This window comes from Phodopus roborovskii, unplaced genomic scaffold, assembly GCF_943737965.1.
Source record: "Phodopus roborovskii unplaced genomic scaffold, PHOROB, whole genome shotgun sequence".
Lineage (NCBI taxonomy): Eukaryota > Metazoa > Chordata > Mammalia > Rodentia > Cricetidae > Phodopus > Phodopus roborovskii.
The window spans coordinates 11,483,775-11,501,342 of record NW_026126651.1 but is presented as its reverse complement, the minus strand read 5'-3'; the positions used below and the strand labels follow the sequence as shown (position 1 = coordinate 11,501,342).

Here is a 17,568-nt window from a genome sequence, read left to right as displayed (position 1 = left end):
AATGTCTAATCTGAGTGTGCTCAAAATTCTGCTGTTTCATGTTTATGTGATTTCTCACAGCCAGTGGGTGTCCTTTGCCCTCCAGCTAAAAGGTGTAAGTGATCAATTTGTCTCCAGTTCATAGTAAGGGCTAATGAAGTACTGAATGAGTAAGTCCCATGACCTTTAGATATGTATTAATGGGTACTTGTGTATGTATGTGTGCTATATAATGTTGACTCATCCAGTGTCTCTTTACTATGGGCTTGCTGTGGGTAACTCTTTCATATATAATGACAGAGTGAGAGGTCTCCAATCTCTGAGCTGGCATCATAGTATAGAAAAGATCTTGGAATGTAAGTAAGATATGTATAGTCAGAGAAGCAGTTCCCAGGAGCACATTCTAGTATCACGAAATCTCCAATGCACTGCTTGCTGTCCTAGGCTGAGAGAATACCAAATGCCAAGGGCCTGAGGTAAGGTTAGGCTGCACCTCGCACTATAGATTATTAATTTTACCTCATGTTTAACTTGCATTTGTTTGAAATGATTTCTTTCATTTATTACCCAATTAACCTTAGTTCAGGCCATCAGTCTGCTGAATTCTAATCCAGTACTACAAAACAAATCTAGGTACTAATAAGTCAAACCAACATTTGTTTAAGGTGTGGCCATTTTTGTCGATGGATCTTGATAACATTAGGGACATATGATCTTCATGGCCTGAACAAATGAACTTCTGTTACATTCTTTGTGAAAGGGTCCTTGCAGGCTTTACAGATGGCAGGGATAATAATCGTAGTGAGGTAAGAATGGAAGTTTCATAATGATCTCAGTAGCAGAGAACTCACTGCATCAACCCTCTGGAGCAGGCCCTGCCAGCAACCTTGAGTCAGGGCTATTTTGACTTTGCTCCCAGGCAGATACATTCTGCTTGTGGTCTGTAGAGTCACAGATGAGAGCAGTGCAGTATACCTGTCATGTTTCAATAGAATCAGAGATATGTATTTATTTATTTACCTATTTATTTATATTTAAGCAAGTTCCTTTAAATAAAGGGATGGTAAGTTTTTCATGGACACCTGTTTTGTTAGTTTATATTCTTTAGTGTTAATCCTGTCAGCAGGATGAACTGTCCATGTAACAAACTTTGTATGTTTTATGTGATTGCTTTGGTGTTAACATGGAGAGTATATAAAGGCTCAATACTGTGTTTGTAAGTGAGTTAAATTTGCATTTATTACTACAGTAAGCAAAGTTTTGATCACATTAAAGAATTTGATCATTAGTGAGGTAAGTGATCATTAACCTGTATGGCTTAATTATTTTAAACAGCTTACAACATGTTAGTAGTTTTGTTGTTGTTGTTTGAATTTTTTAAAATTAAAAGCGATTTTCTTTTTATTTTACATACCCGTCCCAGTTCCCTCTCACCCCCATTCTCTCACTCTCCCCAATATCTCCCCATCCCACCCCAAATCCATTCCTCAGAGAGAGTGAGGCCTAGCATGGGGAATGAGCAAAGTCTGTCACATCATTGGAGGTTGGACCAAGGCACCTCGCCCCTATCTAGGCTGAACAAGTCCACAGTGACTTGGTTTCAAAAATCAGTTCATGCTCTAGGCATAAGAACAGGTTCCACTGCCAGTGTATAATCTGCCCAGAACCCCCTACATTCAGGGGGCCTGATTCGGTCTTATGCTGGTTCCCCAGCTGTCAGACTGGGGGCCATGAGCTACCCACTTGCACAAATCAGCTGTTTCTGTAGGTTTCCCTAGCATGGTCTTGACACCTTTGCTCATCTCTCCTCCCTGTCTCCAAATGCATTCCAAGACCTCGGCTCAGTGTTTAGCTGTGGATCTCTGCTTCTGCTTCTATCAGATGCTAGATGAAGGCTCTAGGGTTTTATTTAAGGTAGTCATCAGTCTCATTATAGGGGAAGGGCATTTAAGGTCACCTCTCTTCTGTTGCTTAGATTCTTAGTTGGATTCATGCTTATAGGTCTGTGGAGATGTTTCTATTGGCAGATTTATCGTTAATCCCATAATTGCTCCCTCTATTAAGGTATCTCTTTCCTTGCTTTCCTTCTCTGTTCGTACCCCAGCTCAACATTCATGATCCTTCATGGCCTCCTCCTCCTCCTTCCCCTTCTGCCCTCCTCTGTATCATACCTGCCTCCCCCTTCCCCCAGGCTCCTAATTTACTAGGGAGATCTTTTCCCTTTCCTCTTTTGGGTGGTACATTTCTCTGTTAGGATCCTCCTTGTTTCCTAGCTTCTCTAAGGTTGAGGGTTGTAGGCTAGTAATTCTTTGCTATATGTCTAATATTCACTTATGAGTGAGTACGTAACCCTAAATTTATTTCTATGTCTGGATTACCTCACTGAGGACGATTTCTTCTAATTCCATTGTTTGCCTAAAGATTTCAACATTGATTTTTTTTTTAACCACTGAGTAATATATATAATTTTCTTTATCCACTGTTTGATTGAGATGCATCGGGGTTGCTTCTAAGTTTTGGCTGTTACAAACAATACTGCTATGAACACAGTTGAACAGATGTCCTTGTGATATGAATGTGCAATCTTTTGGTATATCCCTAAGAACACTCTGCAGCAAACAATTTGAAACCCTCTAGTTTTCTTGTGTCCCATCTCTGAATTTCTCCTCTGAGTTCCCTCACAAGCACTGAAATTTGAGGAAACAGAAAAGTGTCTCTGCTTAGCCCTGTGATCCTAATACATGTGGTGCAAAATGAGAAGCACCTAAGAGTCCTCCACATATTAAACCTCACACATGAATTAATCATCTGTCAAAAATCTCAGCTACATTCATCTTATATTACATAATATTTCAACGCATTTTCTGTCCATCGGATGATAGAAGTTCCTGTTTCTCTTAAATCTTAGAGTGAGTGGTGAGCGAGCAGCAGAATGACCCCTAGACCAGTCACTTCCTACACAGAGCTCACATCCGGTTCCGGGGCGCGCCACGGTGTCAGCTTGCAGAGCCCTGGGAATCCAGTCCTTGGGTGAGGCCACGATCTGAGAAGCTGACTTCTGAGCTGCTCCCTCCTCAGCATGGTGCCTAGACTCACTCCCTAGTCTTTCGGAGCTGGAGGGGGAGTTAGGGATGCAGCTCCTCGGCGCTCCAGCCTTTGTCGGGGCAGCAATTTATCGTGTCCTTCTACAAACATCTGACATCGCTGACATGGCGCTGAGCAGCGGCTGGCTTTCCGCACCTCCAGCTACAGGATGTGAGCTGGAATGCGATCCTGACGCTGGGACCAGAGCTGCTGACTCAGAGCGGCCTATGCATGCTGATGGACAGCAACAACTGGCTCTGCAACACAGGCTTGCTGCTCATTCTCCTGGCTCACTCACCACTCTGTCCAGGTACTCAACCTTTCAGGCAACTGCTTCCAGGAGGGTCCTGCCTAGCTGTTGGAGGGGGAGCCCTGCAGATACTTAACCTGGGAGGCAACCAGCTGCAGAGCATACCCACAATAACTTGCTGACATACCTGCCTCTAGAGATCCTCAACCTTAGTTATCTGTAAGATTTGCTTTGTCGATGAAATTTAGTGGTTGTTTATTTTCCTAGATATTTACCATATGCCCTTCCAGAAGTATTTCTTACACTCTCTATGATCTTCCTGAAAATCTCCGTAGATACTTGAGTTTAGCCAGCAATTGCTCAAACCCAAAATATGGAGAAGTCTATTTTACTGCGCTGTGTCAGACATTTTAGGTCTGTGGACTTCTGTGGCATGTATCACCCCCCCCCCCACTGACACATTTTTTGTGTTTTCCAGAATGCTCTTTGCCTTGGGGCTCAACCTCACACCGTTCCACATGTCAGAGTCTGACACAGAAGATGAAGGAGTTATGTTGCACACAGAATGAAGAATGTTCTTTGTAGTTATCAGAAGTGGGTGTTGAAAAGTACTAGAACTATGCAAAGATGATTAAAAAAGAAAATGGACCTTGAAGATTGATTAGTGGAAAGTGTAGTGGTTTCATCTTGAATGTTCATGTAAGAGGTGCAATGTTGTGAAAGGTTTTACATTTCATTTATCCATTCTGCATGACTGAGTCCAGTTCCTTGTTTATGTTTCTGAGTATACTTTATTCTGAATGGAAATTCAAATCTCACCTGGTTGGTCACCACTTTCACTTAAGTCTTTGATGAAAAGTTAGCAGCATGGTACACTCAGAGGGGCAGTTATAATCAGCCTAGCAGTAGTGTCATCTGGGACAATTGGTTTGACTAAAGCCAGACAACTTGACAGTTGTACTGCCTGAGTTGTTTTGCTTTGGCTGGAAATTGTGCCATGAATAGAATGAGCCTTCTTGTGTCTTCTTGGGTTTCAGCCTCTGACTAATTAACTGGTATATTTAAGACTATCACATTTAAATGGAATATCTAAGCTTCAGCTCTTGTTTTGTGTGATTGTTATAACATTATGCATTCTAGTTGTGATGTGTTTCAATTTATTAATCCTAACAATGATATGGAAGCTTATTCTAAAAATGTTTTTACAGCAACCCACAACCTGACACAATGCAAAACACTTGGAAATATGCTTTTTCTAGACAAGGTAAACATCTGTATAGATAAGGACAGTATCCTGCAGGCCTGGAAGTCTTTATGTCCAATGGGCTGGTCAGAAACTCAGTGATCTACCTGCCTGTACCTCCTGGTGCCAGCATTAAAAATAGTCACCATGCCCTACTTCCATTTCATCTAAAATTTATTTTGTTAATTGCAATGATCTCTTGTTCATGTGTTTTACATGTCTGGGAGGCTACAGTCATGAAACATCAAGTTGCCAAAAGACAGAATAACTTAACTGTTCCTGACAGAAGAGTCTAATGGCAAGTCATTTAAGAAAAGCTGCTTTATAACTTTGGACTAAAGGAATTAAAGTTGGACATGGTGTACACACCTACAAATCAGTACATGGAATGTAGAGATCATAAGTTCAAAGTTAGCTTAGACATCATAGTATAGATGAATGCAGCTTGGATTATATACAAGAAAGTTGTCTCAAATTGGGTGTGTATTGGGGTGGGGTGGATCTTAACTCCCAGATGTGTTTCCTTTGCTTGTGTTGTATGCTAAAACAAAAATTTCTCTGCCTTTGAAAGAAAAACTTCAAATAGGTAACATGACATTTGAAGGTTGTCAGAAGTACAGCTCATTATATCCACTCTCAACAGAATTATTCACAAATTTGGTTTAAGCATTGTACACTAAGAAACAATTCTGATAAAACTGGAATGAATACATTAAATTTCTGTATCCTTAAGGTGTAAGAGGAAAATAGTAGCTCAGATTATTGTTATTGAAGTTTATTAAATTTTACTCATTGATTATGCATTGAAAATTTATGTTAAAATTATAATTTGGCATTAGAAAATATTTAACTGTCACTACAATGATTACAGTACCACCTGTAACAGCATGAAGGCTGGTTGCTATGTACAAAAGGTAGTTTTTGACTGCATTAGGTCATGAGGAGAGGTCTTAAAGGATGATTTGGAAGATTCCAGTTGTATGTTGAGGATTTTTGCATGTTAGGTTTCTTATAAATATTATGTTTATTTTAGGAGATTATATTAGTAGACTATAGGGTAATTCAGGGTCTTTGTGTTTTGTGTTACATCATGAAACAAGAGAGTTTCATGACTGCAGTTATGAAACGCTGCTATAGTGAGTCCCCTTACCTTTTCCTCAGAATAGGGTAGTAAGTTTGTTTTTTATCTTTTGTATTTAGAAATTTTATTCCTCTGTTTAAAGAAGTTATGTTTCTACTACTAGTATATTTTCTTCATAGTGGTTATAAAGTCTTTTTTTTTTCCCAGCCAATGAGCAACTTGTAAGCTGCCTACTCCATGATTGGGAAAGGCACAGACTGCGGTTGTACCCACGTCAAACTGTAAATATTGTGTAATTAGATGACTTTAGTTAAGCAACATAGAATGTTTTCATGGAAAACATTCAGAATGATGGGGCCATTTTCTCCTGGATTAAATCCTGTACTTTCTTCATTGATAATTACCTTGACCTAAGTAATATAGTGAGTAGCCTTTTAGGAATTACTTGTAAATAGAGCATCTAACCATACATACCCTTTCCTAATGATCTCTTGTAATCATGCTTTTTACATTAATGGGAGGCCAAAGTCATGATCCATCTATTTGCCAAAAGACAGAATAATTTTCCTTGATAGAAAAATCTGAATGGGAAGTAATCTAAGAAAAGCTGCTTTGTAACATTGGACTAAATGAGAGAAAGTTGTACAGGGTTGTGAACACCTCCGTACCCACACAAGGGAGGTAGGGGCAGAAGATCAGGAGTTCAGTGTTAGCTTTGGCATCATACATAGTACATTTGAGGCCATCCTGTACTATTTGTATAAAAACTTGTCTCTAAGTGGGGTTGCGTTTGGGCGGGTTGGATTTTAAATGTCAAATATGTCTCCTTTGTATTGTATACTAAAACAAAACTTCCTCTGAATTTGAAAGAAAAACTACAATTAGATTGCATGACAGTTGATGGTAGTCAGAATTAGAGCTCGTTATGTTCATTCACAGTACCATAGTTCACAATGTTGGTTTAACCATTGAACACTAACATGGAAGTAGTGATAAAACAGGAATGACAACATTAAAATGTTGTTTCCTTTAGGTGTACGAGAAAAATAGTAGCCCACATTAACGTCATTGGAGATTAACAAATATTACTAATTGATTACGAAATAAATCTAATATTAAAATTAATTTGGCATTGCAAAATATTTAACTCTCACTACTGATGATTAAATAACTAATCTGTAATAACCTGACGGCTGGTTGGTAAGTTCTAAAGCTAGTTGCAGAATGAATTAGTCATCAGGTGGCCTCTTAAAGGATGCTTTGGTAGAATCCAATTGTATGCTGAGGATATTTGCATGTTAGGTTTCTTGTAAATATTATTTTACTTTAGTAGATTATATTAGTAGACTATAGGTATTTTAGGGTTTTGTTTGTGTTTGTGTTACATCATGAAACAGAGAGTTTCATGACTGCAGTTGTGAAACGCTGCTATAGTGAGTCCCCTTACCTTTTCCTCATAATAGTATAGTAAGATCATTATGTTTCTTATGTAGAGAGTTTATTTCTGTGTTTATAGAAGTGATGTTTCTACTATTAACATAATATTATTGTGGTAGTTATAAAGTCTTTCTTTTTTTCACCCAGTGAGCGACTATAGCTGCATACTCCAAGATTAGGAAAGACACAGATATCTTGGGCAGTACCCAAGTGTCAAACTGTAAATATTTTGTAATTAGATGACTTTAGTTAAGCAACGTAGAATGTTTTCATGGAAAACATTCAGAATGATGGGGCCGTTTTCTCCTGGATTAACTCCTGTTCTTTCTTTATTGATAATTACCTTGACCTAAGTAATAAAGTGAGTAGCCTTTTAGGAATTACTTGTAAATAGAGAATCTAACAGTACATACCCTTTCCTGCCTCCTAGAAAGGAGGAGTACTCTTTCATCTTCCATAAATGTAAATTTTCTTGCCTATAGCAATATACATGTATCCTATTGTGTTTTCTTTTAACAAAATGATTATTATGCCTTTTTATGCTTATAGTTACCCTATAACTATAAATAATGTGTCAAACCAGTCATTTTTTTTTTTTTTTTGGCAGAAATGGAGATTATATAGCTAGATAGCTAGATCTAGGGTGCTGTTCATCCTGAGCAAGCTTCATTCCATGTGTAGCTTGTAGCTTTCAGTGAAATACTCATTGGTAGCTGTTTTTCCTTTTTTTAAATGTTATTATTGTTATTGGTTTTTTTTCTTTTTTACCCCTTTTGGCCTTATCATTTACAAGAGCTGCTAATCACTGCTAAATTTTTCTTCCTTTTCATACTTTTCCCTTATATAAAAACAGTTTAGACATTAACTTGATAAGATATCTATAAATAGGATCATCAGATGACATCAGCAGAGTATGTCAGAAAGGAAAATCGGCATTGAAGAATCTCATTATGGAGTTTGCCTCTGACATGGCAGGACCAGCCATTTGGACAAGAACCTTCTCTTGCATGGACTTTTTGACAGCATGCTGTCCAAACTGAACCAGTAGGTTACAAAGAAGAGCACCTGCTGAACTTGCCAAGGGACAGGATGATCCTTCATAATTCTGCTTATCAAAAAGTCTTGCAGACATTCTGGGCCTATAGCCCGAAGAGGGATGCCCCAATGTGACAGAGGAACTTGGGGTTACTTTCTAGACAGCGAGTTGTCTCTGTCAATTCTGGAGTTTATATATTAATCTTCTGGAGTATGGTGGTGGTGATGACAGATAATTCTGGTTATGGATTTCCTTAATTATGGTAATTTGTAAGCTGCATATAAAGCTTTAAAGTGACAGCAGGTAGGATAAACAATAGAGTATTTTCTTTAAATTTTGACAAATGTTAATGAACTAAATATGTTAACTATAATTTTTGCTTATTACCTTTTGTGATTGAATTATGTTAAATTTAAAATATTCCTTGTTTTTTTGTTTTGTTTTTTTTTTTCAGACAGAATAGAGGAGATGATGGAGAATGCCCTTCTATATCCTGTGAATATATGTTTCTCTTGTTGGTTGATGAATAAAACTGTTTGGCCAATGGCCACACAGGATATAGCCAGGGAGAATATATATGCAGTGCAACCAGAGTAGAAGAATTCTGGGATAGGAACACAGAGAGTGAGTCTCCAGACAGATGACATGTAACTGCTGAGAAGATTGGTTGCCCAGCCATTCTCTCGTAAGCCAAAACCACCTCTTGATTTACTGATTAATAGAAATGGATTAGTAGTTAAGAGAGAGCTAGCTATAAGAAGCCTAAGCCAAAGGACAAACACTTTATAATTAATATAAGTCTCTTTGTGTTTATTTGGGAGTGAAGTATGGCAGGATCAGGGTGGTCACTAACTTCTGCCTACACATTGCTATTGGAGGAGGAATAACCAACTCACTTTGTTTTGTGTACAGGGAAGGTGGAGAGTCCCTGTTCTTACAGGTCACATGGTTAGCCATGTATTCCTGAGAAACAGTGCTGACTCCAATAGTTACTTTCCAAAAGTGTATGTAAGCTTTAGTTGAGGTTTTTGCATCTTGCGCCTACTTATTGTTTGTTAATAACAAAACAATAGGAAAGAATTTCTAGATAACTAGCTTTAGCTTTTCATAAGTTTGGAGGTCAAATACCAACAAATGTGACTGAAGAAATGTTACTTTTATTGTGGTTACATTATTATGTATGCTCTGGCTTCTTTAATTTTCAGTACCTACAATCTTGTGTGTTACACATAGCTGTGTAAGTGCATACATTATTAAAATGTAACTCAGAAATAAAAATCAGTATTGGAGTTTGCTATCTGGAAAAGATAGAGTCCTAATGTATCAAGCTTATGTTACCTTGTAATGGCAAATATTCTATAAAGAATGTTTAAACTATTCAAATTCTTTTGCCTCCTTACCCAAATGACATGAAAAAAAAAGTGTGACCTTGTATTAACTCTCTCTCTCTCTGTATATATCTATATCTATATCTATATATCCCCTCATGAGTTTGGCCTTAAATGTGCATTATTTTATTAGTCTCAAAATAACCTTAGAGACAGTTATAAAACAAGTGATAAATTATGTGAGCATACATTTTTTTTCTTGTTCAGTTAATGTTTAATTTTCATAATACCTGTTGTGTTTGAAGAGTGAACAACACATGAGGAAAAGTCCCCGTGAATATTCACACACAGTGTGAACACATGCTTTAAATGGAGGAGGAGACGTGCAGTTAACAAAGCTGAAAAGAAAATCCCTTGTTATAAATTACACAAAACATATAAAAATACTTCTCTGAATGCATAGATTAAGACTTCAGACTCACCTAAGGGCAACCATGCATCTACATCCCATTGCCAGAGGCAGTGACCACAGAGGACCAGAAATGGACAGGCTACCGGGCAGAGTCATGTGACAGCTGCCCCCATATTTGGGTCACCAAGAGCCTTGGTCACTTTGTTTCTGAGCTCTGTAGCACTCTCTTGTAGCTCACCTCCCAGCCAGGTCTCTACTGTTTCTGACAATCACTATCAGTTGGGGTGGCTAAAGGAGTTTGAACCCAAGTCATTTAGACATGAATTAATACTGAATTTATTTCTTCAAAGATAGAATCACACTCAGCTGTATCAGTAAACTAAGATTTTCCAAAGCAAATTGGGGAGAGGGGAGGGATTAGTATATCTGGATAAAGTAGTTTCTCATTAGTTGAAACACCAGGGAGGTTTCTTCATTAAAGCACTTGGGAAAAGGGGCGATGAGTGACGGGGGAAGTCACCAGTGTAGGTATGATTAAGTCACTACATACTGCCACCCCACGAAGCTGGCCTTGAAGAACAGTTCAACCTCATTTCAACATTCAGGAGGCAGTGGGAAGCCATTACCTCATCACAATATTCTCTCCACTGACATCTGCATGTTTTCACTCAACTGCAGTGTTCTAATAAAATTTAGTTAATAGGAAGTTAAGTTTCTTTAGAAACTATAGGCACTATGGGGAGAAAGCTTAAGACAGCAGGAATCCTTGCCAACAGCTGCTCCAGCCCCTACTCTCCTGTTCGTCTGCTCAAGCCAGGTCCTATTCCCTAAAGTGAAGTTTTCAGGAAAACGGAGGCTTTTCCACTTGGACAATGCTGAGCAGAAGGGGATGACTCTCTGAAAGCACTCATAGGAAAGATTCTTATGCCGTGCTCCAGAGTCTGATCAGGTGCTCACAACTGAGTGTCCCGTGGATTGGTGATGGTTACAGGGGCATTCCTAAAGTCCAACAATTTGTTTATAAAAAAAAAAAAAGCAACAGATTTCAGAGTTACATAAAAATCCTAATAATTTCCAAAATAACCTTTATCTTTGATACAAAAATAAAGATGCTAATTCTTTTAGTTCAGTTTCCCATAATGACGGTTAAAACAACAACAAACTCAGGCTCGAAAACTGCTTTTTTGTTTCTGATGGGAAGCGAGTGGTGGACGTGGACCAGCCGTGTTTGTGTTCTTCCTGAATGGTGCAAAATGGCAAGGATGACAGGAACTGCTTAGAGTAAAAATAGTGTGGTTCCGTTAGAAAGCATTAGAGAGTCCTCTAATGACTATGGAGGGGAGGAGACGCAAAGATGACTGTCCTGAGACAGAGGCAGTCATGAGTGGTCACAAAGGAAAAGTGTGTGTGTGTGTGGGGAAGCTCCTTTGGTTAACAGCCTATTTACAGTTAGGTAACTATATTTTTAAATACTTTAAACCTGAGTAACATAACTATGGCATATGAAACCTCACAGCCACAGGTCACATTATCCCTTTTTTCCAGTACCTGTGCTTTCTTTCCCGAGTTTTTCTTCCTAGTCAGTTCAAACTCTCAAGGATCATAAGGAGCATGCAACACCAAGAGAAATGCGCCTGGCCCTTCAGGTACACCGTCAACAGAAGTGGCTGGAAACAGGTCAGCTCTCTATTTTCTGCTTCAGCAACTCTCTAGAGTGTGCACACAAAACACTGGCTATCGTACCTCTGGCTTCTGCCTTTCAAGACTACTTTTCAGCTGTTCAAAGATTCAGCAATAGGTTTTATTGTGCACGAAGAGGCTTGGACGAGTGGCACCGCTGCGGGAGGGTCAGGGTTCCCTCCTGCTGAGGCAGGATATTAGTGTACACTATGCAGTGACACCAGGGGCCCTGGTGGGCATCAGAGGCTTTGGGATCAATGGCTTGTCCTTTGGCCCAGAGGTGACACACAGTGTCACAATACTCAAGGAAAAAGACCCTGCTGCATTAGTATGTCAGTTTTGAAGCTCTCCAGTTTTAGCAAGGCCTCTCAGTCAGTGTGGATGCAGCGTTTCTGAACAGAAAATTATTCTCACAGATCATCAGAACTAGCTCTATCTCCTGGAAATCCTGGAGTCGGGCAACATGTTTTTCCTTTCTCAGCAGAGTATTAGGTAACTTCCTTATCTTTTCCACTTGGTCTGGATTAACACCTAGCTCAGAGCAACTCACTCTGAGCAATTCTTGGTAGGTGAGCTCCTGTCAATCCAGTTAAATTTCAATGAAATCATTTTCCCAAAGAGATGGCTTCTGAACTCTCACCTTGAGTACCAGCTCTTGCATATTAATTGGAAATGCTCCAGGGTAGAAAAATGGCTGAAATGCTGGTGCTGCTCCTGCATGTTTCATTCTGAGGCCTCAAAGACAGTGATGGCCTGGGTGGGACAGAGGAGAACAGGGAGGGGTTCTGACTCACTGGTGGCTGACACTCGGGACCATGTTTTGTGCTTTCTGTTATTCTGAGTATGGCAGAGAGGGCAGAAATATCACCATTCTGAACCAGTGCCAAAGAACTGTGGTCCCTGGGAAAGACCCCTAGCAGAGGGGGTTCTATGGAGTCCAGCAACGGAGGTCAGCCATCTGCAGGGGGAGATGATGGAGTTGTGGGGGAACCCCCATTCTGCAACTGGGTGGAGTCTTCTTCTGCAGGAGTATAGATAAAAGGGAATGCTGGGTTGCCGTGAGCATACATTTTCAAAAACAAATAGGTTTGGTGATTTCAAGAACACAGTCAGATGTGGAAGTGTGTCTGGGTGTCTATGTATGTGTGTTTGGATAAGCACAAGCATATGAAGAACATCACTTAATTCAGGTATAGGAAATGAGGGCCTGAGATGGAATATTCAGTAAATAAATTAAGAATAAAAGAAAGTATCAACTAGGTATGTTCTAACTCTGTATGTACTTAGTAGAGACATTTCCTTGGGCTCATAAAGAATGATTTCTTTTTACTAGTTTGAACATGTTTATGGCACACACAATTGATTTAATGCAGCCAAATTTCATACAAGTGCTGTGAAAGTAACTAAAAATTAAAATGTGGAACAACTAACTTGGTGTTGAAATTGTACTATAAAAGTTTAGAAGTAAGCTTTCATGTTTAGTCAAATGTAAATATATTTGGATATTCATATACACTGTCATAGATATGTGCATTTATACAAAGTCTAAGTATATCCACACAGAATGCCTGTTTGACAGTTAACTGGATTTAGCATCATGAATGCCTAAAATAATACCAAGGAAACAAGGTAATATTATTTCCATATATATTGTAAAGGTCATTGTTTTTTGCAGCATACTGTGTTGCATTTTTCTTTTTCTGTCCTGCATTTTCCTTTTTATATTTTAAGCCATGTTCTATCTTTATGACCCAGGCAGACTTGGAACCCAATTGGTATGCCAGGGTGATGTGTAATTTCACAACTATGTTCCAGTCTCACCTTTTCAAGTGCTGAGTTTATAGACAGTAACCAGAAATGATTAAAATCTACATTCTCATGCTACTCTGGTAAGTACAGCAAAAATAACTGGTAACACACCATGTTGGTGGGAATATAGGATGCATGCTAGCAAGTAAGGAGGGCTAGATATAATTTTTCTTTATGAAATACATTACATATGCCCAAGTTAAAAGAAATATTAAAAGGAACTGCTTAAAGAACTTAGGAGAGATAATTTTGAGAGGATCCAGATGTATCGCATATGCATGTGAATTTGTTGAGGAATAAATAAAATGCATAGTTTTTTCAATCCCCTCTCAAAACATTGTAAATTTTTTCAAATACAATTACATTTTATTTTGAAAGAAAGACTTCTCTGTTCATTTTTCAGTCACCCTCAGAGAAGCTTCTTGTAAATGGCAATTAGAACAGAGACTCACATCTGGGCAATAGAGACTTTGAAGTACTCATGTCTAAATGGGATGTTTCCATAAACCCCTCCCACTCAAGGTTCACAGAAATATGATGAGGTGTTGGTATGAAGAAAGTAAGAGTGATGCAACATGGCCTGATTCAATTCATAGGATACAATATTGTAATCAGGAAGAGGACATGCTCTAACATGTTTGAGGAATAGCCATGGAAAAGACTGAGAAAACACACAGATTTCAATTCCATTCTTTCTGGATATTCAATGGATACCCACACACATGGCCAAATTCACAGAGACTCAGACAACAGCAACAGCTTTTCATACTTGTATGTTTGCATATAAACCCCAAAAGACATACTTAAAATTGATTATTAAAATTACATAAATATTATGGGAAATGAGAATAACATAAGCATGTTGACTTTTTTGATCATTGTGTGAAGTAACAAAGGGTAAGTCCAGGAATCTAATTGCATATCAACATAAATTACTACTTAATATTTACAGTTTAACTGAGAAATACCTATGTATCAACATTCATCTTTCATTTCTTAAAACAACAGTGATGAAGTACATAATTATTTTAATTCTGAAAACTTACTATATGTGTACATTGTTTCTTGTTCTCATTCAGTAGCCTAAGATAGTCTGAGCAGGTGTTTTTTTATTAGTTGTTGTTGATTTTGGGGGGCATTTTTGTTGTTATAATAGATATAACAGTTTGATCCAGTTTGTTGGATAATAGCTAAATATCTAACTCCCTTCAAGTTACATTGCTTGTGGATCTCATAGGGAGTTTTATAAAGCTCTATTAAAGCTGGTGTATCTTTTTGAAAACTGAGCTAAGGTGTTTCATGTAGTCATGCTTTCCAGGTTTCCCTGGGTACCTTCAAAATGAGTGGGTCCCCTTTTATCAGAACAATCGCAATTAGAATACCATTCATGTCAAAAGTAAAATTTGTAACACCTATTGTCTGCTATCCTGATCATTTTCTTTTCAATACTACACATCCGTGGGCCCAATGATCTGCTCTGTGTAATTTCTGTTATGCATGAACTATGAGGAATTACTACTACCAGTATAAGGATTGTTTTGTATGTGGCAATTGAGTGCAGAATGTTGCACCATACTTTTGTAGGCTCTGTTTACATGAATCGATTGACAGGGCCTTACTTGTGTCTGTCAGAGAGCAGTGATATTGACAGTGTCTGTGGGAGTTTTCTGTGTACACTTTCCTGATAGACGATTCTGCTTGTATGCAGTTAATTTGCAATACAATCTTACAGTGACTTAAGTTTGTTCATGCAAGGGATCCAGGTCCGTCTGTACTCTTCACATTCACTTCTACCTCTTGATATATTTAGAACATATTTGAACGTTAATTGCATAATTATGTTATAATTTTGCTGTCTAATATTTATTCCATCAATAATCACAGTTTTACTAAGCCACTATATTAATATTTCAACTTTGATGTTTATTTTTCAGGTGACATAGACCTTCATTCAATATAGTGTGATCTCTTCATATATCCTTGACCAGAAAATTCAGTTATAGGATTTTAAGTAGAATACACTCTCCTATTAAACATTTGGGTATATCAGTTTCACAAATTATTGTTACCATAGAGTTATATTAAATTCACCGAGATGATACACACAGAGACACACAAACTTACTCATGAACATACACAAAAATTTGTATCCACTTAGTGTTTCTCCTGTGAACATAAGTATTTCACTGAAAGTTTTAAAAATAAAAGTTATAAATGATATAATCTTTGTATTTAAAGAAAGAAAATCAATACTCTTGTAATAGTTATTCTCTGGATTGGACAATGGTTTGTTCACCTTAAAAATATAGAAAACCAATCCTGTTCCCAAGCTATCAACTTTAATACCCTAATATAAATGGTTACCTAAACTGATTATGACCAAGTACCTCTAAAAAGTCACATGAGAAAGTATTTCCACAGGTCATCTGGCTTGTGTGTTAAAGAGATATGAGGTTATAATGCCAAAGATTTCTGCTCTATCGGCATTCTTATAAAACCTGGCTCTCCTTCTAACTTACAGGCGCACAGAGCAGGCTTTAAGCATATTTTTGTTTGCTCTTAAAATCAGTTTTTCTAATTCCAGCAATTTTAGTAATAAATATTGTTCTGACAGGTTTTGTGTGCTAACACAAGCCGTGTCATCAGGGAATAAGAAGCCTCAATTGAGAAAATGTCTCCATGAGATCCAACTGTACGACATTTTCTCAATTAATGACACATTGATGAGGGCCCAGATCATAGTGGGTGGTAACATTCCTGGGATGATAGTCCTTATTTCTTCTCAATTTGTTATTTTGTTCATGGTCTAGTGTCACAGAAATATAAACATCAAGTAAGAGAAATATTGTTAATTACCATTTCTAACACATGGGAAAAGTAATTGCACTTGTATATGATTGATACTAACATTTTTAGCCAAAATTCTAAAAAGGCTTAAAAACGGAAAGAAATGTAATGACTTTACTGTTGTCTGTGTATAAAAGTACTACTGGGTTCAGGGTGGCTAAAAATTTAAAGCAAACAAATTCAAAGTATCAATATTCAAGAATTTCTTTACTACTAAGTGTAATCTTTGCCACTTAAATGGATACAAGCAAAAGTGCACGAGTTAAAATTAATATTTAATTTCTTTGTGAATTTCCCAGAAGTAAATTTTGAAATGAAAAAAAGTGAGAACATATCTGAATCTTCATGATGCAAACTGAAAACCCCTAAATATTAGCTGGTGTGATGTCAGAAGTAAGGCAAGTGAGCCAGGCCACTTGTCACTCCGCTAACACCAGAGCTAGTGTTTAACTAAATACAGGGATATTGTGGTGATGTTCCATTGCTGTGATACATGCATGGACTTTTTGTGTATCCACCAGTGGAGATTGTGACTTCTACTGTGTTGCATTCTAAAGTGCACTGTGTGATGCAATTTTAGTATGTGTGTGACAATGGAACACGTGCTCAGTGGGGTGTTTTGAATATAAGCAATTTCTTTATGATGTTGTTTTCTTTAGTAATGAGAGATATGTCATCTGGAAAATTAAAGAAGGATCCATGTCTGAAGATAACACTCATCTCAAAACAGAAGGATGGCATCTGTTTCCTGTTATTGGCAGATGTTAATGTGTCACAATGTTTTAAAAATAGAATATAGATCACAAACGTCTCTTTCTAAAATGTTTTATTTCTCATAATTATTGTTGGGAAATGATAAAATTTAAATATCATACTGTAACATGTAGGAAATTTAAGTCATTGGGAGTATAATTCTGCCACATAATAAATCACTGTTTTTTTCATGTATCTCTTCGTTGTCAGGTCCTTGGGTCCTATCATTTTTTGATATATCAATAACATAAAAAAGGTAAAACAGCTACCAATAAGGATTTCACTAAAAGCTACACATTATCTTGGGACTCCTGCAAGGACCCCTCCCTCATGTAACAATCCTTCCCTCATGTACCAGTACCTAAGAATTTTTTTTTCTTAAACTTAACGTTGTCCTCTGCCCAGCCAACATCTTGCCAGGTCTCAAAGAGACACCAGAGTTCCATACAACCAGGACTGCAATGAAACAACCAGGACAGGGCAGCACCCCAGCTTTCTCAGGTCCCCCAAAGATGGTTAACACCCTCCAGGTCAGCAGGAAGTAGCCTTGAGAACTTGAAGTCTTTATTCCCTAACCTGCCATGCCTGACTCCTCACCTTTTTAATAATAAGGTGGGAATGTATGATTT

At 37.9% G+C, this 17,568-nt stretch overlaps 1 pseudogene; it reads right to left on the bottom strand.

The window, feature by feature from the left end:
* Positions 1-11,629: 11,629 nt before the first annotated feature.
* On the bottom strand, positions 11,630-12,600 carry LOC127213805 (ankyrin repeat domain-containing protein 40-like; annotated as a pseudogene).
* Between the last annotated feature and the right edge of the window lie 4,968 nt (positions 12,601-17,568).